Genomic DNA, 25,566 nt, shown 5'->3' with positions numbered 1-25,566 from the left:
GTCAGTCAGATGTTAAGAGAATCACAAATAAGTGATCATGAATCTCCGGAAATTTTATAGGTCTTTAGAAAAGGTAAACGAAGTTGTCCTTACATATGGCTATTTAACAATATATAACCTAGTGTGCTACCTGCAAGCCCCTCAGTATTTCTCTGTCTTCAGCAGATGGTAGAGGAGCAATTCCTGCAGGCTGGAAAAAAAATACAAGAGAGAGAAGATTTAAAGGATTCCTCCCAGGAGGTTTCAGGGCCCTGGAGAGGCCATCCCTCCTGGTACTGAGGTAGAAGAGCAGGTGGCTCGGTCTTTTCGCTGCCGGGGATGGACAGCTGGTGGTGCCAGTTCCCTCTCTCCCAGGAGAACCTTTGGGATCCTGCAGCAGTTGCCTCAGTTGCACAGGGAAGTAGCTTTTATTTTGTCAATCTTTTAAAGTTAAAAAAAAAAGTAGTGTTTTCATTTTGTCTTGGGAACAAAGTTCAGTGGCAGATTTGAGTGACAGCTGGCGAGGCTGCGATAGGGATCCCAGCATGAAGGTGAGTTCTCAGATGGCAGCTATTGGCCTGCATGGCTGAAGCATGGGGAATGATGCTGGCAGAGCCTGTTGCTTGTACAGCAATGCACTCTCGCACACCAGCCTCTGCTCACATTGCCTCTGTGGTGGGGAGCGCAATTCGGGGCAGGCAGCGGTGACACCTGAAAGGCAACGGAGGCACAAAGGAGGCAGAGTAGCTCCCCAGAAGGCTGCGGACATCTTCCTGGTGAGCATGGGAACAGTGGCCATCTTGGCTTCGGCAGATGCAGCTACGGATCCTGCAATGTTGTTGGAAGATTCCCCCCTGCCACTGTCCCTAGCCATACAGAGCCCCGTTGACAGGCAGGAGGCTAATTCGGATGAAGAGAGGGACCTCCTGGGGGAGGAATCAGGTGATTCCTCCATGTTTTCTTTTGAGTTTGTGCTACTCATACACAAAGCTTACTTGGTCAGGAAAACTGCGGAGTGGCAGTCATCTCAGCCTAAGGGGTCCTCTTGGACCGTGGCCTGGGAAAAGACTTCTAGGCAGACTCAGAAGGTCCTATGGATGTCAGCTCATATGAATAGACTGCAGGCAGACTCTGAGGATTCAGAGGAGGTAGTTCTGCCGGTAACTGTCTCTCCAGATACAGGTACTGCAGATACTGGTCCAACATTGTGGAGCCAGATGAAGGGTTGGACCAAGTCCCTATTGCGGAAGGGTGCGATCCTAAGGTGGTGTGTCTCTTCTGCAAAGAAGAACCATGGCTCCTGATTCCCCATGTTCTGAAGGAGTTGGGAATCAAGGTTCTGCAAGAGGAATCTAATCAAGAAGGGTAGATCCAATCATAGATGGCTTAAGGGGTCCAGCAAAAGCCTTTCCATTTCACAAATCAGTAAAAAGGTTAGTGGTCAGGGAGTGGGACACTCAAGAGACTGGCCTGAAAATTGGAAGGTCTATGGCTAAGTTGTATCCATTGCCGAGTGTCAATGGTCACTAAGAAGACCACCATTCCAGTGGCTGGTTCAGGATATGCAGGACAGAAAACTGGAAGTTCATCTCAAAAAGATTTTTGAGATGTCTGCGTTAGGCATATGGGCTGCAGTATGCAGCAATTTTATGCAGAGGGCTAGCCTGTGCTGGGTACAGTAATTGCAGACTACAAGGCTGCTGTCTGCGTCTGAGGCTAAACAGGCGGAGCGTCTAGCTGATGCCTTGTATGACCTCATCAGAATTTGAAGAGTTATGATGTCAGTAGTCTTGGCCTTGTGTCTCCATTGGTTGAGGAACTGGTCGGCAAATGTCTGGTCCAAGTTTCAGTTGGAAACATTGCCTTTTAAGGGAAAGCTCCTATTTGGAGAGGACATGGAAGAGATAATGAAGCGTCTTGGAGAGATCAAGGGGCATAGATTGCCAGAGGATAAGTCGAAAGGAGGAAAGGAGTCTTTTTCTATGTGCTCCTGATTCCGGCCTAATAGGAGATTTTGAAAAAATACAACTCCACCGGAGGCCCAGAGGCAAGGGGCTGGGAGGCAGCAATCCTGGAGCCTGTCCTTTTGCATGGGAAGAAAACCAAACTAGAATAGCCTTGGCCAGGTGAAACTAAGTCCTCGCAATGAAGCAAGGCTGGTCCACTTCTCAATTCCTCCTTCTTTTTTACGAGGAATGGGCCAAGATCACGATGAGCCAGTGGGTCCTAAGCGTGATAAGAGATGGTTACATTTTAGAATTTGCTTGACTGCTAAGGGACTTATTTATGGTCTCCCCTTATGCCCCATTTGCTAAGAAGAAAGTGATCCAAGAGACCATAGATCATTTGCAGAGGCTGGGAGCCATCATTTCCATACCTAAGGGAGAGTGGAGAACAGAAGGGTATTCCATATATTTTGTGGTGCCAAAAAAAGGAAGTGTCGTTCCATCCAATTTTGGATTTAAAGAAGGTAAATGTAGCTCTCAAGGTCCTTCGTTTTTGAATGGAGACTCTGCACTCGATCACTGCAGTAGTGTGCAAAGGCGAATTTCTGGCATTGCTAGATTTGACCAAGGTGTACATGCATAAGAACATAAGAAAATGCCATACTGGGTCAGACCAAGGGTCCATTAAGCCCAGCATCCTGTTTTCAACAGTGGCCAATCCAGGCCATAAGAACCTGGCAAGTGATCCGTCCGGACCACCACTGATTCCTGAGATTCATGATGCTTGGGAGGCATTTTCAGTTTTGTGCTCTTCCTTTCAGATTGGCGATGGTGGAAGTGGCAGCGATTCTCAGAAAGAGCATATTAGTTCATCCATATCTGAACAATTGGCTCATTCAGACAAAGTCGGAAATCCTCTGCAGACAGGCAGTATCTCAGGTTCTGCGGCAATTGAGATCCCTGGACTGGGTGGTAAATCTAGCAGAGTCATCTCATCCCTTCTCAAGTTTTAGATTTCTTGAGATCACGTTTCAGTACCAGGATAGGGAAGGTGTTTCTCACCAGGGATCGCATGCATAAACTATAGGCGCAGGTTCACAGTCTGTTAGAAACTACTGACTACCTTCAGGTTCTAGGCTCTATGGCATCGAGTTTGGAGTTAGTTCCTTGGGCTTTTGCACACATGTGACCTCTGCAGAGGTCTCTTCTTTCCCAGCGGGATCCATTGTTGGAGCAGTTACATCTTCTGCTGCCACCCGAGGGAGTTGCCAGGTCCAACCTTTTGTGGTGGCTTGGTCAGGCCCATCTGAGCTGAGGGGTAGACTTGGAGGTTCCAAATTGGGTGATAGTTACCACTGATGCCAGTCTCACCAGATGGGGAGTGGTGTGCCAGGATCACTTGGCCCAAGGGCAAGGACAACACATCACAGTCTATCAATTGGTTGGAAATGAGGGTGGCGCATTTCACATTACTTGCCTTTCTGTCTCTGTTACATAGTCGCCCAGTACGAATCCTGTTGGACAATGCAATGATGGTGGCTTACATCAATTCGCAAGGGGGAACCAAGAGACGAGCTGTAGCTCAGGAGGCCCAGGAGTTGTTTCACTGGGCAAAGCAGTATCTGGCATTGCTGGCTGTATACCATATAGCCAGGGTGGATACTATTCAGGAGGATTTTCTCAGACGGCAGCAGCTAGACCTCAGAGAGTGAGAGCTATCAGAGGAGGCAATGTATCTTGTCCGCCACAGATAGGACATTCCCCAAATGGACTTAATGACATCTCAATGGAATGCCAAGGCACCTCATTTCTTTTGCAGACAGGAAAATGGAGCAGGAGTCGATGACCTGGTTCTACCTTGGCCCCATGGGATTCTTCTGTATGGGTTCTCCCCATGGCTGCAGGTGGGCAAGGTTCTATGGTGAATAGAAAATCATCCAGGAGAGGTGATTCTAATGTGCCACGATGACCATGGTTCGTGGACCTGGGCAATCCAGCAGTAGATGAGTTGTTGCAGCTTGGTCATCTACCGAAGCTTCTTTGTCAGGGTCCAATATTTTCAGATCAGTCAGCTCACTTTTGTCTCGCAGCTTGGCTTTTGAAAGGAAGCATTTAAGGGGGAAAGGCTATTCGGACGATGACATTTCCACCTTACTACAAGCCAGAAGGCTGTCCACTTCTTTAGCTTACATGAGGATCTGGAAGGTTTTTGAGGCCTGGTGTACAGATTAGGGAGTGAAACCTACTCAGGTGTAATTGGCTCTAGGGATGTGCAGCAGGGACGGATTCGTCCCATTCGGGATTTAGATTTGTAGGGGCCCAAATCCGTTGCATCCGTTCTCGGGGGCCCCCGATCCATTCATATGTCAAAAATATATTAGTTCCCCCCAAAAAACCCCATCCCAACCCTTTAAAGTTATTTATCTACAACCCCCCACCCTCCTGACACCCCCCCCCCCCCCAAGATTTGCCAAAAGTACCTGATAGTCCAGCGGGGTTGCTGGAGCGATCTCCTGCACTCGGGCTGTCGGCTGCCGGTATTCAAAATGGCGCCGATAGCCCCTGTGACATAGTAAGGGCAAAGGCTATCGGCGCTATTTTGAATACTGGCAGCCGACGACCTGAGTGCAGGAGATCGCTCCAGGACCCCCGCTGGACCACCAGGGACTTTTGGCAAGTCTTGGTGCCGATAGCCTTTGCCCTTACTATGTCACAGGGGCTATCGGCGCCATTTTGAATACCGGCAGCCGACAGCCTGAGTGCAGGAGATCGCTCCAGGAACCCCGCTGGACCACCAGGTAATTTGGCAAGTTTTTGGGGGGGGGGGCGTCAGGAGGGGGGGGCCTATTTGTTGGTGATCCATTGTATTCGTGGGGGTTTACCATATGTTTCGGAACCCCCACGAATATAGCGAATATGGCATATACGTTGCAGATTCACAATACGTCAAAAACGAATGCACACCCCTAATTGGCTCACTTTTTAACATTTTTACGGAGAGGGCTGGTGAAAGGTTTGGCCTCTAACTCCCTCAAAGTGTAAGTAGCGACTTTGAGCTGTCTTCAAGGTAAGGAGAAAGGAATATCCTTAGCCACTCATCCGGATGTGGTGCAATTTCTCGGGGGGGGGGGGGGGGGGAAGCATTTGCATCTTCCTGTGCAGAAAATGTGTCCTTCCTGGAATCCTGAGAGGGATGTGTGTGGTTCCTTTTCAGCCTCTAAAGAGGGCAACTACAAAGGATCTCATTCTTAAGGTAGTTTTTCAGGTGGCTATTTATTCAGCCTAAAGAATTTTGGAGCTTCAGGCATTCTCATGTAGAGATCCCTTTTTGAAGATCTCAGATTCTGGGATCTTGTTCTGTATGATGCCGTCTTTTCTCCTGAAGGTTGTGTAGGCAATTCATTTGACAAAATATGATACTGAAACTGGTTACCATGCGGTATATATATATTTATATTGTTAGAAACACCGGCCGCGGCGCCCCATGGCCAGGTGTCATGGCCGCCGGCCACGGCGGGCCGCAACCGGGATCGAGTCGGCGGCCACGGCAATAACTAACTCACCAGGAGCTTTGGGGGCTCCTGCGGCGGCAGGCAGCCCCCTGTCTTTACTTCTTTGCGGCTTCTGCTGCTGCCTATCGACCACATGGGTTCGACGGTCTGGCTCCTCAGCCTCCTAGGAGCCGCGCGCGCGGCTGAAGAGAGAATTTAAAGGAGCCATGACAGGAAATTGTCATGGCTCCCCCGGGGACTCCTCCTTCCAGTTCCGGTATATAAGGCAAGGTCTGATGCTCAGACCTTGCCTTGGTATTGAGGCTCTGTGCTTGGTTTCCTGTGTCGGTGTTCCGGATCCGCTCCTTGCCCCGCTTCTGCTCTTCTCCTCATTGGACTGATTCTTTGGCTCCTGACCCTCAGACCGGTGGTGGTGATTTTCTGGTATAGACTTTGACTGGCTCTGGACACTTCTCCTTCTTTGCTCCTGGATCGGCTTCGGGCCATTCTCCCGTTTGCTCCTGGACCGGCTCTCGACCTCTCTCTGGACTTCGACTCTTGGACTGGATTGGGACTATTCTTCAACGTATACTCCCGGACTTCTCACGACCTGCTGGAGGCGCCAGCCGTCTGGAACCTACGACCTGCAGGAGGGGCCTGCATCCAGACCATCTTCATTCTTCAGGGAGATGCCTAAGTCCCAGCGGCCGTGTCCCTACGGGCTCCTCCTGGGGGGATCACGAGCTTCCAGGGTGAAGCCTTCATCTCAACATCTTCAACAGGCCTTGCCATCTGATGGTAGACCGACGAGGGTTAACTTCCTTCTCGGCAGTGCAGACTCTATCTCAGAACAGGGGTCCACTCTCCGATTCATAACATATATATAAATATGAAACCACATGTAGAAAAGCCAATAGTTGTATGTCAAGTGGAAAAACCCTCATGAATGAGCTAAGGGTATAACGCTTATCATGACATTTATAACTTATTCACTTATAATAGTAACATAGTATTTGTTACCAAAGTGTTATGAAATACCTGCTCAGAAAGTATAATCATTGGGTTTTTCACTTATTACATTTTATTACACGCCACCTTTTAAAATGCTTGCTTAAGAAACCCAATATTAAGCAAAAGATACTTATCGTTTGTTTGTCGCAGCGGCACTAATTCATTTGCCCTGCATTTGCCCGACACAGCGCGTGTTTCATAAACCTTCCTCAGGGGCTTGAGTAGTTGCATTAATTAAAATGCCCGTTAATGCCCAACATCTTAGAGAGTTGACTAACTCAAATTAATACGTGTCTTTGCAACCGAGAAAACTTCTCCCATTATAACACAGTGGCCAGAGCGTTTCAAATGGATCCGCCATTTTAATCACCTACGCTTTTAAACACTCCCGTGATTCATCATTCAACCAATCACTCACTGAACCATTACTATGTGAACCAATAGAAAAACCAAAACAAGCTCTTTAAACCGTCATCCATTCAATATTTTCGTTCATGCCAGATGGAAATTCAGAAGACAAATTAAAAATCCAACATTGTTCCCTATAATTTAATTGGGATCGAGTATCTCCTCCTCTGGTAGATGTTTGAACAATATCCAAAATAGTCCATCACAATTGTTTTATGATTTATGTTGCATAGGCCGCTGGCACGTGCAAAGCCCTGGGACGCGCGTAAGTCCCGGGGCTTTCCTTGGGGGGCGTGTCTGGGACGAGTTAGGGGGCATAGCATTCGGGAGCGTTCCGGGGGCGGGGCCATGGGCATAGTGCCGGCCCAGGGGCATTGCCAAGGCCTCTGAAGCAGCCCCCAGGCTGGGGAATGGCGCACCGGCAGCCAGCCGGCGCACGCAAGGTACGCCTTTTTCGACAAAGGTAGGGGGGGATTTAGTTAGGGATGGGGGGTGAGTTAGATAGAGGAAGGGAAGTCGGGGGGGGGGAGGGTGCCCGGAAAAAAAGTTCCCTTAAGGCTGCTCCAATTTCGGAGCGGCCTTGAAGGGAACGGGGAAAGCCATCGGGGCTCCCCTTGGGCTCGGTGTGTGCAAGGTGCACATGTGTGCACCCCCATGCGTGCACCGACCCCGGATTTTATAACAGCGCACCCATGTTATAAAATTGGGTGTAGATTTGTTCGCGCTGGGTTGGGCGAAGAAATCTACGTCCGCGCATATGTTTTAAGATCTGCCCCTTAGCTTATTCATGAGGGTTTTTCCACTTGACATATAAATATTGGCTTTTCTACATGTGGTTTCATATTTTTTGGCAATCCATTTGAGTCAAGATGGTGGAGCTTCTGGTTCTCCAAAATTTGGACATGTCAATCCCGCACATAAGGTATTTGCAGTTCTTGGATGTAAGACTCTGTTATGTTATCGCAAGATCACTAATAGCTTCTTGGTATCTGATCACCTTTTTGTACTAAGGTGCTAAGGTGCTAAGAAGGGGCAGAAAGCCTCCAAATCCATTATTGCACAGTGGTTGAAGGAAGCAATAGGCTCAGCATACATCTGCCAGGGATGCCCTATCACGGAGGAGTTAAGGGCTCACTCTGTCTCAGAGGGCTTCTTGGGCTATGTGTCAAAAGGTGTTGCATCATGAGATTTGTCAGGTGGCCACGTGGAAGTCATTGCATACTTTCACCAGGCATTATCATTTGGATGTCCAGGCTCCAGAGGCCATTGGCTTTGGTGAGTGTTCTTCAAGCAGGATTCTGGCAGTCCCACCCTAGTTAGGGAAGCTTGGGTACATCCTAGGAGTCTGAACTGTTCTAGCTATGAATAGGAAAGGAAAATTGGTTCTTACCTGCTAATCTTCGTTCCTGGAATACCACAGATCCATCCAGTGTCCCACCCTTTTGCTAGGGAGACTCTGCTCATACTGTTATTGTATATATGCTGAAGAATTGCTCAGGATTTCGTTAATGTTCTCCTGCAGCTATGGTTGGAAAGGATTTTTCCATTTCAAGTTTCCACTTTCCTCTTGCTTGTTGAGGGAGTGTGTTCAATTACATTAGGTTTATTATGGTATTCATCTTGGCTTGGGTACAGGTCAATATTGAGGGGACTGCAGCAGGTGGAAGTCTAGATTATATGGCAGTGTCAGTAAAACTTTCTCTGTCTCCATCAACTGATCTGTGGTATTCCAGAAATAAAAATTAGCAGGTAAGAACCAATTTTCCTGTTCTAGCATTGAGCCCTGTTGTACTCCACTGGCCTAGAGAAGTCAAAAAAACATCACATGTGAAAATCAAATTGAGAAAGAGAAAAGGCAACAAAGGCAAAGAAAGTCATACAAAGTTGAAAAGGGGAGGTTACCAGCTGTGACTAAGAAGACAAATAAAGAAGGGATAGACTAAGATAAACATCCCATGAACATGTGAGAAAGGGAAAGAGAGTTATACAGGTTCCTATGCAGAAAATATACCTAGCACAGGGGCTGGCAAACCCCGCACCTTCCTCCCCTGGCACACAAATGGTGGTATATGAAATCTTTCCTCCTGACATGCCACTTCTTTCTGTATATGGGCAAGCTGTAGCACTCTCACAATCACAACCAGCCCGAGAGTTGTGAAAATGCTTGCCAAGCTGGCATAAAGCAGCAGCATCATCCTGGGCAAAAGCGCAGTTATACGCAGCTGGTGTAATTTAGTCAGGCTGCTGGATCTCATCAGGGTCATGCCCCCTTCCCTCAACCGCTAGGGTTTCACTGAAGGCTTCAAGTAGACTTTGCCCAGGGACCCCTCTCTTCATCCTACCAGAGTAAGAATGAAATGATTTTCACTGCGAGGGAGCCTTCCCTCCTTCCTCCATGATAATAAGGAAGCTTTTGCCAAAGGAGACCTCTTTCCTCCTTCATCTCTGCAGGCAGGGACCAGCACATATCTCGTTAGGAAATGTAGGTTTATTGGCACTTTGTCAAAAAAAAAAAAAAAAAAGTGTCACCTCAGTGACACACAGAACACAGAAAGACGTTCACCACATACAGAATAAGTGAGTACAAATTTAAAACACAAACATGCAGACACAGATTGAACTGGAAACTTCAAGAACTGTGAAAAATCTTTACTATTAGGCTTTACTAATGTCTGTCTCTCCGGTGAACTAAGCTTACTGTATGTAAAATCCTTCCCCCATCTAGGTCTATTCTCCATAAAATCCTGAGCTCAAAGGCTCTGCATGTAGGAATTCTCCTTCTCAGCAGCCTGCCCGCAGACATTAGGACTTAAAACTTCCGCCTGCAAACTGGATACTGTGAAGGGGGAAGATCAGTATTTACAGGCCGATACTGTAAAGTGTGTCTAGCTAAGCGCACTGTTTTTAACCTGGGTTGGATGCACGTTTTGGACATGCATCCTCAACCCTTTATACAATAAGGGGGTTAGCGTGTCCATAATGCGCATCCAAACCCCCCAAAACCAACAGCGCTCATCATAAACAAATGCATGTTGATGAAGCTATTAGTCATTCGCCCTAGATACTGTAAAAAAAAAAAAAAAAAAAGTGCATTCCGATATGCAGCCCAAAAAAGTATACAGAAAAACAGAAAATACTGCTTTTCTGTACATCCTCCAACTTAATATTGTGGCGATATTAAGTCAGAGGAACCAAAGGTTAAAAAAAACAAAAAAAGTATGCCTGCGGCTCAGGTTAGGAAAATGGACGCTCAGTTTTGCAAGCGTCTGTTTCCCTAAACCATGGCTGTTCTCCCAACCCGCTGACAGCCACCTCTCCTGGGCCAAGAAGGTGCTAAGGGCGTGCAATTGTCCCTGGCACCTCCTTTTAGTGTGACCCCTCATTTGCATGCTGTATCACACATCCAGGAGGGCTGTGCGCACATTGAAAAAAGCGGGTGCTGAAAATGGATGCGCTTTTTTAGCGCATACGTACTGCATCGGCCTGAATTATGTACAATCACAAGCTCCCTTGCTGGCCACTACTGCTGGTATTGCTGTCACTGACATCTTTGCCATGTTTACTGTGCCATTTTTGCCACCACTACCAAGCAAATAAAGAAGAAATTGCCTATTAGCCTAGGATAGGAAAGAGAAAGATGCCTCAGTAAGGCTACTTGCGGCTGAGAAAGGAGAGAAAGGTCCAATATGAGTGAATGTGTGTGTGTCTATCATCAATCCCCAAAATAGTATCCACGCTACTTAAAAAAAAAAAGTACTTCTCTCTTAGTCCCTTGCCCCTTCTCTCCCCAAACAAGCTCATCCAACTATAAACCTGTTAATCTATTGATATTTAAAAACTCCTTAAGAGTTTGCGGCCTGAATACTGCTCAGCCAACAAGCCTGAAGCAAATGTGAGATTATTCTCTCCACGTCACATATTTTTAAGATGATCAAATTATGAATGTACATGAAAGATGCATGAATGAACAGTAGTCATGGTTGAAGCCTTGACGATTGGTGCTACTGCTCACGAGTTTCAAGCTGAATCAAAGAGCAATGGGAATGACAGAGGGAGGTAACTTGCCAGTTATGACTAAGATAAAGGTGGGAAAGACACATTACATGGGAGAAAGGCAGATTGCAGTGCTAGCCCAAAAAGGAGAGAAGCCTTGGACAAAGGCTTCCTGATGAGCACTGGATAGGAAGAAGGGAAGAGGTGCTATGCAGCACAGTTCCCTGATGAAAGCCAGCTGGGAAAGTGTAAACAGAGAGGATGTACAGGGTTGTTCCCTCTTGCCCTGCAATCCTGTGTCCTTGATACTGTAAGAACATGTAAGGACACTTTTATTGATAAGAATGTGGCATGTGTGAATTATTAACCATCAAACAAACAAAATACACAGCGGCAGCTTAAACCAATGTGCAAGCACTGCCTGGAGACCCAACAAAGGGCCAAAGAACTTTATCCTGGAGGATTTATTTATTTACAGCAATTTATTACCCACCTGTTCTGGGATGTTTACAAAATTACATTCACAATTAAAATCAAATCACATACAAGGACATAAAACAGAGTAGCAAAAGCAAAAGATAGTGAGGTAAGTTTTCAGAAGATGCACGTATAAAAAAAATGCTATGTGCATGCATAAAATAGCATGTATGCGAGTATATACTATTTTAAAACTGCAACATGCGCATGTATATCGGGAACTGCAAGTAAACCTGCATGTGGAAAAAAAGGGTGTGCCAGGGGTATTCCCAGGAGGGGCCAACAGTTATGTGCATAAGTTGCTACTTTAAAACCTGCCAAAATAACATGTCTTTTACTTGTCTATATTTACTTCTGCTCAATATCTGGTATGAGTATAAACATTGTTAAATTGAAAATATGACAGGATAAAGGGTCTGGGTGCAATGGGGGACTTCAGGCTGAAGAACCAGAAGGGTCTTCATGAACCGCAAATGGACTGAGCAAACTGGTAGACCATTGGGAAAACTGGATATTTCATTGCTGCATGCATGTTGTAAAAGACCCTGACTTATGCATGTAAAAGCCAAGTTACGGAAGATAACAGCATCAAATTAACGTGATTAAAATCTACACGTTCATCCTTTTAAAATTTGAAATATAAATACACAGGTATATGAGTTGCACACACTTATCTGGCTAATTTCCAACTTATTCAGCTAAGTAGCACCTTTGCTGCTACTTAGATGGATACATTTGAATTTATCTGGATAAATAGTGGAACTTATCTGGCTATATTCCGATTTATCCGGCTAAGTAGCAGCAGGCCTACATAGCTGGATAAGTCTGAAAAGTGATACTTTTCCATCTAAATAGGGCTTTTCAGACTTATCTGCAGGCCTGGATTTCTCAATAGGCACAACAGGCCTGTGCCTAGGGAGGAAAAAATTCGGGGGGGCAGCAGATTGGCTGAAGATTTGCTTCCTTCCAGCTGTGCTGAATCTCACATAGCAGAGAACACTCTGTTCTTCCTGACCCAGCCCCTCATCTCATAGGCAGTGTGCAGGGAACAGGATGGGAGGAGTGAGCCTACTAGATAGAGCAAATGGGGTTAATTTTGGGAAGGATAGGAGGGGCTGAGTGGGGATCATTTGGGGGTGAGAAGACCAGCTGAAGGATGTCTGTGTGTGAGAGAAAAGAGGGCAGTGTTTGTGTATGTGAGAAAGGATTGGTTCTGCTGTGTGTGTGTGCCAGATTGAGTGGGAGGTTAGAGAGGAGATACAAGAGGGAGCAGGACTGAAGCATGGTGGGGATACCTGCCTCCTCCCCCACCCATTTAGATCCTCTCTTCCTTGACCATAGATTATTTCCCCCAGATCCTGGAACCTCACTTCCTACTTACCTATTTCTTCTCCCCAGTCCCCACAAACCTTTCTACTCTGTCCTCCCCTTCCTCAATCCCAGAACTTCCCTCCCTCTCCCATCCTAGATTACTGATCTTCTACCCTTCCCCATCTCTTCTCTCCATCACCAGTCTTATTTCCTTTTCACACTCCTCCCATTATCCCCAATCCTCTTTCTCCTCACCCCATTCCCTTCTCTCCTCATTCCTAGTCCTCTCACCCTATTCTTCTCCTTGCTCCATTTCTGAGATCTCCTCCCTCACCTAATGTAAGAACTATTTTTCTCACCCAATTAAAAAAAAATTATACAGAATACAAGCAAGGCTAGAAAAACATTTCATTTTTATAACATAAGTGCCAATGTATTTCATAATGGTCTAAATTTTTGCCACAGAATCCACACCTGAGCTGCTGCAGAAAACTGAGCCAGTGCTTCCTACGTTTTGCCTGACACTATTCGGGGGGTGGGGGGCAACAGCACCAACAGTGCCTAGGGGTGACAAAACTCTAAATCCATCAGTGCTTCTACTGCAACTAAAACTGCCTCCTGTCTGATCACAATGGCATGAGGTTTTATTTGCAACTACTTTGCTTTTTAATCAAATGTTTTAAGAAAAGAGATCAATCTCCTCTAGGCAAGAGGACTAGGAGACTATGGTTAAATAGTTTTATCTGTTGGTTGAAATTTTTTACATTCCTAGTTCTTAGTCTAAGGAAGATTTGTTTTAATGGTTCTTATACATCATGCTTTATTATCACGTTACAAGGGATAATTAGTCTTGTATAGTTTATCTGACATTTAAATCAGACAAAATAATGTCCAGAGTTGGATAAAAAGTTTTATTGTAGCAGCATTAAATTTATAATGGTTTTATATACCCTAGATATTGTTTTAGGTTTCATGTCTAAAAGAGTAAATCACTCTTGTTACACAGGTTATGAAAATCCCTGTATATAGTTCAAAGCCAGCTTGCACTTTTCAAATGCAATCTAATTAACTATCCCACTTAAAGTAATAATTTAGCCAGATAATCTTACACTGATTAGGAATGCATGAAGACATCACAAAGACGTTGGGTCATCCTTCTGGAGAATCAGGGTCCTGTCTTAACATGGAGGGTAGCCAGCTGGAACTCAAGACAAGCAAACAACTGGTTAACACCACTGTCTGAGGGCAGCAGACCCAGAAGTTACAGACACCTTTGTAGGCAAGGGACAGGGTGAAGATGGCTTGGCTTACCAGGGTTTAGGAAAGGATGAGATCAGCAGGTGCTCCATAGTTAATGAAGCAGGGCTAGGCTGAGCCCAGTCTTGAAGCTTAATTTAAGCTTTGTAAAAATATCAGGTGCAAGGTTCACAGATGTGAAGTTTGCGTCAATGGCAGCAAGCAGTGCTGTCCTGTAGTCCCGAATCAGTGAACCTAAAGTCTTTTTCTTCTCTCAGGACTTCATACATATGCATAGCCATAAGATCCAGAAGTTAATATTGATTGGATATTACCACAATCCACTGGCATAGGATTGATGGGTTTCTGATATGACTTCATCTTAGCTTGTATGTATATTCATATTTTCACAGAGATACTGGTGTGAGTCAGAAGACATCTGGTGAACAATAGTAGGCCTCTTAACTAGATACAAAGTTTGTCAAGGCCATAGATTTAGCAAGTTTGTATCTGGCAGTGCCAGCAAAATTATAAGGAAAAGACAGATTGCTTTATATGAAGAACAATAGCAGCTTCTTCACCTCTGTGTGGTTCTCACAGGCATTCAAACTGGGGGGACTTCCATCTTATGTTGCTCAGGTCTGCAAAATTTAATTCAGTTGTATATGCATATTCCTGTTAGAGTGACTGGTTTATCCTTACAATATGTAAATCAGTTAGATCTGAGTCAGGGATTAAGAATAGTGATCTAGGCTAGAATGGTATGTTGGCCTTAGCTTTTATTCTGTTTCTTTTATTTGTGTAATTCACATTTGTATGATGTTTTTAATTCATGTGTTAATTGTTTTGTTTATTGACAAACTAGAGAGTAGGTTGACAAACTAAAGAGTAGCAAATCACCTGGACCGGACAATATGCATCCTAGGGTACTGAAGGAACTAAAAAATGAAATTTCTGATCTATTAGTTAAAATTTGTAACCTATCATTAAAATCATCCATTGAAACTGAAGACTGGAGGGTGGCCATTGTAACCCCAATATTTAAAAAAGACTCCAGGGGCGATCCAGGTAACTATAGACCAGTAAGCCTGACTTCAGTGCTGGGAAAAATAGTGGAAACTATTCTCAAGATCAAAATCGTAGAGCATATAGAAATACATGGTTTAATGGAACACAGACAACATGGATTTACCCAAGGGAAGTCTCGCCTAACAAATCTGCTTCATTTTTTTGAAGAGGTTAATAAACATGTAGATAAAGGTGAACCGGTAGATGTAGTATATTTGGATTTTCAGAAGGCATTTGACAAAGTCCCTCATGAGAGGCTTCTAAGACAACTAAAAAGTCATGGGATAGGAAGCGATGTCCTTTCGTGGATTACAAACTGGTTAAAAGACAGGAAACAGAGAATAGGATTAAATGGTCAATTTTCTCAGTGGAAAAGGGTAAACAGTGGAGTGCCTCAGGGATCTGTACTTGGACCGGTACTTTTTAATATAAATATAAATGATCTGGAAAGGAATATGACGAGTGAGGTTATCAAATTTGCAGATGATACAAAATTATTCAGAGTAGTTAAATCAGAAGTGGATTGTGATAGATTACAGGAGGACCTAGCAAGACTAGAAGATTGGGCATCCAAATAGCAGATGAAATTGAATGTGGACAAGTGCAAGGTGTTGCATATATAGGGAAAAATAACCCTTGCTGTAGTTACATGATGTTAGGTTCCATATTAGGAGCTACCATCCAGGAAAAAGATCTAGGCATCATAGTGGATAATACTTTGAAATCGTTGGCTCAGTGTGCTGCAGCAGTCAAAAAAGCAAACAGAATGTTAGGAATTATTAGGAAGGGAATAGTGAATAAAACAGAAAGTGTCATAATGCCTCTGTATCGCTCCATGTTGAGACCGCACCTTGAGTACTGTGTATGGTTCTGGTTGCCGCATCTCAAAAAAGATATAGCTGCGATGGAGAAGGTACAGAGAAGGGCGACCAAAATGATAAATGGAATGGAACAGCTCCCCTATGAGAAAAGGCTGAAGAGGTTAGGGCTGTTCAGCTTGGAGAAGAGACGGCTGAGGGGGGATATGATAGATGTCTTTAAGATCATGAGAGGTCTTGAACGAGTAGATGTGACTCGGTTATTTACACTTTCGAATAATAGAAGGACTAGGGGGCATTCCATGAAGTTAGCAAATTGCACATTTAAGACTAATCGGAGAAAATTCTTTTTCACTCAACGCACAATAAAGCTCTGGAATTTGTTGCCAGGGGATGTGGTTAGTGCAGTTAGTGTAGCTGGGTTCAAAAAAGGTTTGGATAAGTTCTTGGAAGAGAAGTCCATTAAGTGCTATTAATCAAGTTTACTTAGGGAATAGCCACTGCTATTAATTGCATCAGTAGCATGGGATTTTCTTAGTGTTTGGGTAATTTCCGGGTTCTTGTGGCCTGGTTTGGCCACTGTTGAAATAGGATGCTGGGCTTGATGGGCCCTTGGTCTGATGCAGCATGGCAATTTCTTATGTTTTTATGTTCTTATGACCTAGTGAGGACACGCGTATAGTAGCAGGCTGAGCATGCTCAGTCTACTGGTCAAAGCTTCTAGAAAATTTGACACAAATTTTCCATGCCAGGCTCCATAGGATGATGTCACCCACATATGAGAACTATCATCCTGCTTGTCCTAGGAGAACCCAAGGGCAAAATAAAGCCAGTGGGTAGTCGAAGATGTGAGTTTTAATTTGAAAACAGAATCACAGCAACCCAGAGACAAGAAATTCCATTTAGCTGAGCAGGAGAGCAAACAGTAATGGTAATCAGTCATGATTTGCATGTCCGTGTCACCTGTTGCCCAAAAAGGACCCAAGAGGCTACAGAGACAATCATAGAGCCACCTCTGGAGTGTGGAGATTGGCAGCACATAGCTAACACCCCTATAAAAAATGTTTCCAAACTTCTGGCATGCAAACATACAAATAAAAATAAAGCGAACACATTTGTAGAGGCACAGAATTCTGTGTGCTGCATGCAGGAGGGATGAGGTCTCAGCTTCTCTGAGGCAGTGAGTCAACATGTTCTAAATAGCCATAATCATAGGAAGAGTGTACAGCTAGGACATCTGAGAAGTGAATATCTGCAGGAGTAGAACCAAAGAGCCTGTGGGGGAGCCCAGGAGGTGAGCATTGCTGCAGGAACACAATCAGCACAGCCCAGAGGCAGGTGATTCCATTCACCTGAGCTAACAGCAAACAATAACAGTGATCATCATCTTCAGTTGCATGTCTGTATCACCAAAACAGGACCCAAGATCCTACAGAAACAGACATGCAGACTACTTCAGGGTGTGGGGACTGACAACTCATGGCTACACCCAGACTGCATGAGAGCTTCTAAAAGAGGGAGGTGAGAAGATGCACAAGCAGTTATAAGCAGGAGTGGGGAAGTGGGCTGTACTGAAACAGCATCAGCATATACCCTACATATGCCCTGTTTGTTTATACACTTTCTTTAAACATCCATTGCTTGCTATTATCAGAGATAACATATTAGGCTACATGGATCTTTTTTTTTTCTCTGAGCTAGTTTGGCAAGTCTTATGTCCTTATTCCCTTTCTTTCTTTACATATCTTGAGCTCTCTTGCAGTTCTAGGTAAGCGCAAGGTTAACACATTCCTGCCTTGTAAGCTGTGCTCAGCATTTTTGCCCTTCTTTGGCTTGATAACAAGAGCAAATGATTAATAATAATAATAATGACCTTGCACCATATCAGTCTTGGCGTCTCCCAACTGCAGAGCTATAAACATATACCCAATCAGCATCTGCCTAATAACTCCACCTGTTTATATCTCGTGTTTACCCATGTTTGTATAGCTGAAGCGATATCAGTGTTTATAAAGTTTTTTTTATAACTTCTCCTGCTTAGCTGTCATGAAGCCAAGGAAATTGGAGAGGCACTACCGTGCAAGTCATTATCAGAAAATTCCCATGTAGGCTTCATGCTGATACATGTACAGCACAAATACACAGACAGTCGAAAAGATGATTTTTATCAGATGCCAGAGTATGTATTACTTTGATACATACAGGTAGGGCTGGTGCTAGCGTTTTTGCTGCCTTGTGTTATCAATTACCATGCTGCCCACTTCGTCCCTTTTTTTTTTTAACACAAAATTTTTGGTTTTCCAATAACCTTATACACACTTAAAACTGTCAGTCTCACACCCTGCCTCAGGCCCCGCCCCCCTTCCATGCTGAAAAAAGCCCTGCTCTCTCTGGCAAGCCAAACTTTAAAAATTGACACACCTCCTGACTCTAACCCTATCCACAAGTCCAAAATCCCTAAACTGGGTAGGAGTGATCCCCGAATACTCCTGCCTCCACCTACCATTATGTAAAAACGGCACCAGCTAGCCCTGTAGCATAAGAACATAAGAAAATGCCATACTGGGTCAGACCAAGGGTCCATCAAGCCCAGCATCCTGTTTCCAACAGTGGCCAATCCAGGCCGCAAGTACCCAAAAACTAAGTCTATTCCATGTAACCATTGCTAATGGCAGTGGCTATTCTCTAAGTGAACTTAATAGCAGGTAATGGACTTCTCCTCCAAGAACTTATCCAATCCTTTTTTAAACACAGCTATACTAACTGCACTAACCACATTCTCTGGCAACAAATTCCAGAGTTTAATTGTGCGTTGAGTAAAAAAGAACTTTCTCCAATTAGTTTTAAATGTGCCCCATGCTAACTTCATGGAGTGCCCCCTAGTCTTTCTACTATCCGAAAGAGTAAATAACCGATTCACATCTACCCGTTCTAGACCTCTCATGATTTTAAACACCTCTATCATATCCCCCCTCAGTCGTCTCTTCTCCAAGCTGAAAAGTCCTAACCTCTTTAGTCTTTCCTCATAGGGGAGTTGTTCCATTCCCCTTATCATTTTGGTAGCCCTTCTCTGTACCTTGTCCATCGCAATTATATCTTTTTTGAGATGCGGCGACCAGAATTGTACACAGTATTCAAGGTGCGGTCTCACCATGGAGCGATACAGAGGCATTATGACATTTTCCGTTTTATTCACCATTCCTTTTCTAATAATTCCCAACATTCTGTTTGCTTTTTTGACTGCCGCAGCACACTGCACCGACGATTTCAATTTGTTATCCACTATGACACCTAGATCTCTTTCTTGGGTTGTAGCACCTAATATGGAACCCAACATTGTGTAATTATAGCATGGGTTATTTTTCCCTATATGCATCACCTTGCACGTATCCACATTAAATTTCATCTGCCATTTGGATGCCCAATTTTCCAGTCTCACAAGGTCTTCCTGCAATTTATCACAATCTGCTTGTGATTTAACTACTCTGAACAATTTTGTGTCATCTGCAAATTTGATTATCTCACTCGTCGTATTTCTTTCCAGATCATTTATAAATATATTGAACAGTAAGGGTCCCAATACAGATCCCTGAGGCACTCCACTGTCCACTCCCTTCCACTGAGAAAATTGCCCATTTAATCCTACTCTCTGTTTTCTGTCTTTTAGCCAGTTTGCAATCCACGAAAGGACATCGCCACCTATCCCATGACTTTTTACTTTTCCTAGAAGCCTCTCATGAGGAACTTTGTCAAACGCCTCCTGAAAATCCAAGTATACTATATCTACCGGTTCACCTTTATCCACATGTTTATTAACTCCTTCAAAAAAGTGAAGCAGATTTGTGAGGCAAGACTTGCCCTGGGTAAAGCCATGCTGACTTTGTTCCATTAAACCATGTCTTTCTATATGTTCTGTGATTCTGATGTTTAGAACACTTTCCACTATTTTTCCTGGCACTGAAGTCAGGCTAACCGGTCTGTAGTTTCCCGGATCGCACCTGGAGCCCTTTTTAAATATTGGGGTTACATTTGCTATCCTCCAGTCTTCAGGTACAATGGATGATTTTAATGATAAGTTACAAATTTTTACTAATAGGTCTGAAATTTCATTTTTTAGTTCCTTCAGAACTCTGGGGTGTATACCATCCGGTCCAGGTGATTTACTACTCTTCAGTTTGTCAATCAGGCCTACCACATCTTCTAGGTTCACCGTGATTTGATTCAGTCCATCTGAATCATTACCCATGAAAACCTTCTCCATTATGGGTACCTCCCCAACATCCTCTTCAGTAAACACCGAAGCAAAAAAATCATTTAATCTTTCCGCGATGGCCTTATCTTCTCTAAGTGCCCCTTTAACCCCTCGATCATCTAACGGTCCAACTGACTCCCTCACAGGCTTTCTGCTTTGGATATATTTAAAAAAGTTTTTACTGTGAGTTTTTGCCTCTACAGCCAACTTCTTTTCAAATTCTCTCTTAGCCTGTCTTATCAATGTCTTACATTTAACTTGCCAATGTTTATGCTTTATCCTATTTTCTTCTGTTGGATCCTTCTTCCAATTTTTGAATGAAGATCTTTTGGCTAAAATAGCTTCTTTCACCTCCCCTTTTAACCATGCCGGTACCATTTTGTTGTACAAAAATATATGCACTGCAAAAGACGACACATGGATCCTATATGGTATCACGCCTACCACAATGCGTGTTGGGTGTGGATGTGGCCCTTGGAAAGCCTTGAGTAAGATGAAATTAAACTTTACTGTTGCTGGTTAATTTCTTTCCCTTTCGTCCAAACAGACCAATCCAGACAAGTGGGTTATCTCCTCCTATCAGCAGATGGAAACCCAGAAAAAAAAGCTCAAAGTTGACGTCACTTCCCCTATAAAATTGTGGTGCTGCCTTTCTCTCTTCAGTATCCAATGTCAAAGCTAAGATAACCGAAGGCAATGGTTTGTTTTGGGTTCTAGGTTATCATTACAACCAAAACCTGATACAGCCAAATAAAACTTCTCTTCATGGCTAAACCCAGGAATAAAAATCTTTACACCAAGCTCAAAATTAGGCCCACTACCTTCAGCATGAGCAACAATGTACTATTAGATTTCTGATCTTATCAGAATAAGATCCTTTGATTCTGAGACTGCCTTGGGTGGACTAGTCAGGAAGGACTAGTCAGGAAGCATTATTCCAGAAGATAATGGCAGGGCAGTGCCCTTGCCTCCATTGCATCCCTGCTCAGAGCACCTCAAGATGGGGGTGCAAGTGGGGAGAGAATATGCTTGGATATAGGAGTTCTACGTTATCTTGGCTTCTGCCCAGACCAGGTGGAGCTTTGGCTTCTGCCCGGACCAGGTGGAGCTTTGGTACATCCCAATTATCTGGACTGGTCTGGCATAGGTGATAAGAAAGGAGAAATTAAATTTACTTGTTGCAGTTAATTTCCTTTCTTTCTTTTAGTCCTTCATGGGACAGTTAATTTCCTTTCTTTCTTTTAGTCCTTCATGGGACAGTTAATTTCCTTTCTTTCTTTTAGTCCTTCATGGGAAGGACTAAAAGAAAGGAAATTAACTGCAACAAGTAAATTTAATTTCTCCTTTCTTATCACCTATGCCAGACCAGTCCAGATAATTGGGATGTACCAAAGCTCCACCTGGTCCGGGCAGACGCCAAAGCTCCACCTGGTCTGGGCAGAAGCCAAGATAACGTAGAACTCCTATATCCAAGCATATTCTCTCCCCACTTGCACTCCCATCTTGAGGTGCTCTGAGCAGGGATGCAATGGAGGCAAGGGCACTGCCCTGCCATTATCTTCTGGAAAGACAGATTCTGATTCCACCTACAAAGCCTCTTTCCCATCCTTAAGTGGGGTCACTGAGTGTACTGTTCTCACAATTTGTATGCCTCTACTTGAGTTACTAAAGAGTCAGCTAAACCTTTTTTTTTCTTTCCCAGCTTTCAAATAGAATAAACCCAATAAATGTTCGAATTAAGAACTGAATGATAAATACTTTAAAACTCACTGCAAACGGCATGCTATCAAGGATAGCTGCACAGATAGCAAACCTAGTACAGCTGTGATGAGAATCTCTGAAAGCTCAGTCATAGGCAGACAACTACAACTGTAGAAGAAGCTGTAACTACTAGTGTACAGCAAGGACCAGCAGTGGATGGGAACTAGATAAAGGTGAAAAAAGCGATACTTCTAAGAACTTGTACAGGATATAGGAGAACTGTTAGTTTGCCAAAAGCATTTTCCCGACTGAAAATCTCTACAGAAAGTAAACTTTTCCAGGCATTCTTAAGGGGAAGAGAACACATACAGAGAGAGGGAGCAAACAGGAATAGATCCAATAGGGAACTTAGAATCATTAAAAAAAATAGCCAATCAGGAAAATGAGGTCTACATATGCAGAGACTCTAAGCTAAGCAACATGCAGGTGGTAGTGTAACAAAGAAACATACACAGGAGTGGGGCAATCTGCTCCTCGCCACGATTATTCCTTAAATTGATGCCTTAGAACTCACTAGGGTAGATTTTTAAAAATTGCACGATCGCATACTTTTGTTCGCGCACCAGGCGCAAACAAAAGTACGCTGGATTTTATAAAATACGTGCGTAGCGGTGACAGACATGATCTTACCGCAGGGACACGGTTTGAAGCCCGACTGTTTTTTAGACATTTTCTAAATAAATCCAAACGATGTGAGGAGAATGAAGCTCCGCGTGCGCTCCTGCGCGTGGAAAAAAACAGACTGAGGAGAATGTTACTTCCTGCGCGGGAACACACGCGCAGCCGCAGAGTCTCAAAAAGTCTAGACTCTGCTACTTAAGCTCCGCCTCCTGGGCCCTGATTGACAGTTCCCATGACAGCATGGCTAATTCAGCCCTGCTATCGACGGGAAAACTACAGGTACTGAAAAGAATAAAACCTTTCCTTCACTTTCAAGACTTCCGAACAGTTCTTCAAGCAATAATCTTCTCCAAGATAGACTATTGCAATTCTATTTTACTAGGTCTCCCTTCATCCTCCACCAAACCGCTTCAGATGATCCAAAACGCTGCTGCCAGAATACTGACAAACACGAGGAGAAGAGACCACATCACTCCCATCCTCAAAAACTTACATTGGCTGCCAATACACTTCAGAATTATTCATAAGTCCATCACCATGATCTATACAGCCATCCATCACCACGCTCCTCTTAACCTACAAATCCCGCTCAGACGACATTCCTCTTCCAGACCCATTAGAGAAGCATACAGAGGATCACTGCATGTACCACATACCAAAACCACACAACATCTAACATTCAGAGACCAGGCCTTCTCTACAGCAGGACCACCGATATGGAATTCCATTCCACCGGATCTGCGACAGGAGCCCTGCCTCCCTACTTTCAGAAAAAGGCTTAAGGCTTGGTTATTTAAACAAGCCTTTCCAGACCCTGCCTAAACCTCAATTCAACATTAACTTCAGTCAGACACTTCAGAATATTGTATATACTGTAAATAATTGCGTCTCGTTCTGTTAATTCTCTCTAGCTTCTCCCTCTTCTCCCAGTTTGAACAGCCTTGTTTTATTGTAACTTCATGGTTTCTTTGCACTTGTTCCATGTTCTTGTTTCATCTACACCCCTTGTTAATTGTAAACCAGCATGATGTGATTCTATCATGAATGTCGGTATATAAAAACCCCTAAATAAATAAATAAATAAAATAAAATAAATGAAGGTTGACTACTAGACCAATAGAGAAATTATATCTAGCGAGTTCCATATATAAGTATATATACTCCTGCAGTGACATCAGCCTGCCAGTATTCTCTTCAAAAGCCAACTATGGACAGAGTAGCCAAAAACTTGATTAATAAGAGATAACCATTTCAGAACACAGCCAAAGAAACACTGATCTTAGACAAAGAATGCATTAACACTAGCTTAGGGACTAGATTAACACTTACCAGTAACCTCTGGAACACGTAGCCACGCAGGAGGACCATAACACGATCATTCGGCAGCCAAGGGCAGGAAGCTGAATTCATCTAGAAAGTTGACAAACCTATCACACTCACAGAAACTCTATGACCTGCCTCCCACCCTTCCCCAGCATTTGAACCCTGGGAAAGTGGGAGATAAGTAAATGGTGGGGGTCTGTGTATGATGCACTCTCTCTGGGATGGTGCAAGAGTATTAGGTATCTTAAGCAAACCTTAACACACTGTGTCTTGTCCTCCCTAGCCCTCACCGCTCAGAATTAAAAATTATGCATTTATAATAGATTTTATGTGAAAAAACATCAGTCTTCTAGGTAAAAATATCACAACATTTATATTTACATGCACTGTTGTGGTACCAACCAGAAAAACCTGCAAAAAAGCAAAAAGTGATACTTGAACCGATATGATATTAGGCCTATTGTAAAGTGTGTTAGGTGCGAGCTTGGCCCTTAACCATAAGTAAACTGAATTGCAATTACAATATAGTAAACCTCCCATACCTAAACAGCGCTGCCAGCTGTGACAGTTGTCGTCTATAGGTTGCCCCAGGGACTAGTGGCCTAGAATCAGGAAAGTCAAATCCATCTTCTGCATATGCCAGTCACCTTTCTTTCAGGTTGAGCTCTCTGGTTCTGGTGGCCAGTGAGGCATGAGAAATGGGGGAAGTCACCGACACGAACAAGGAGCAAGAGGCCTGGAATGGAGCAAAGAGCTGAAACAAAAATAGAAACCAGAAACCCAAAAAAGATAACAGGCAGGAACACTGAGTGTAGAATCTGCAAACAAAGTCTTCAGAACACAGGAATAGAGCCAGAGTACAAAGATCAGAAGGTGGGATCAAGCTCTGACAACTAATGAAACTGTCTGAGTATAAATACAAGTCTATACAGGAAACAAGATGGCCACCAGGAGGAAGAGATGGGCACTGTATTGGAAGGACTGGATAGATAGTCCAAAACAGCTCACAATGCTACTTGCAGGTTGGAGGAGAATCCAGCAACAGTTCCTTAAACCCATACACAAACAGTTGCAACCCTATCTATGAAAAAGCAATGCTGCAAATATTACACCAGACCCTAAAACACCTGGTCTGCTATAGACCCCTACATAAACTACACGGTATCATAATTTCTCACCTAGGTCTCACATGCCGAACACAGCATCCCTCATCAAATACAGAATAAAGTGGCCATAAAGTATAGAGACATGCAGACAAAAATTGTACTGTAAACCACAAGCCAGACTGTATGCAATGCAAACTGGAAAAACAGAAATATCACCATTCCTCCATCTTCAGCTCACACAGATAACAGGACTACTACTCTGTCCTCATGGAGCTGGACTGACACTGCTCTGGATCCTTTCTTCTGGACACACAGGCCAACACTGTTTCTGCTCCTTCTGGCCACAGTACGGCACCTCCTTCTCACACAGGTCCATGTGATACAACTTCCTCTCCTGGGTCCACACAAGCGGGAAGAACAAGGAGTTGTACTCATCGCAGACCTGCCTCTGCTTTGCTGCCCTCAAACTGAGGTGCTCTAGGCAGCCACCTAATCTGCCTAGTGCTTCTAATGGCCCTGCACTCTCTTCCACTCATACCCCCTTCTTTTCCCTCCCCTCTCACCACCTTCCCTTCCTTCACCCCATCCCTCTCACCACATAGTTCCGCTAACACCTACCTTTTCACTCACACCTCCCCTCCCTCATACCTCCTCCCTTCCCCTCACTCACAATTCCTTCCCTTACCTCATACTTCCTCCCTTTCCCTCACATCTCTTTCCTTCCCTCTCACTCAACAACCCCCTCTTCCATCTCACACCGTCTCT

General features: G+C 44.1%; 1 long non-coding RNA gene across 2 annotated transcripts in view; it reads right to left on the bottom strand.

Annotated features, from left to right (window-relative positions):
* Window positions 1-25,323, bottom strand: part of LOC115094225 — a 29,570-nt gene extending 4,247 nt beyond the window's left edge. Inside the window, exons 1-3 of one of the 2 annotated variants that reach the window (XR_003857513.1) lie at window positions 24,238-25,323; window positions 23,702-23,782; window positions 13,376-13,820 (exon numbers count right to left, since the gene is read on the bottom strand). This is a non-coding gene — a long non-coding RNA (uncharacterized LOC115094225). Of the gene's footprint in view, window positions 1-13,375; window positions 13,821-23,701; window positions 23,783-24,237 lie in introns of those variants that run through there. The other variant, XR_003857512.1, reaches the window with a different exon arrangement.
* Window positions 25,324-25,566: the final 243 nt, after the last annotated feature.

The sequence above is a fragment of the Rhinatrema bivittatum genome, chromosome 6, assembly GCF_901001135.1.
Source record: "Rhinatrema bivittatum chromosome 6, aRhiBiv1.1, whole genome shotgun sequence".
Lineage (NCBI taxonomy): Eukaryota > Metazoa > Chordata > Amphibia > Gymnophiona > Rhinatrematidae > Rhinatrema > Rhinatrema bivittatum.
This window is presented reverse-complemented; position numbering and strand designations above follow the sequence as displayed.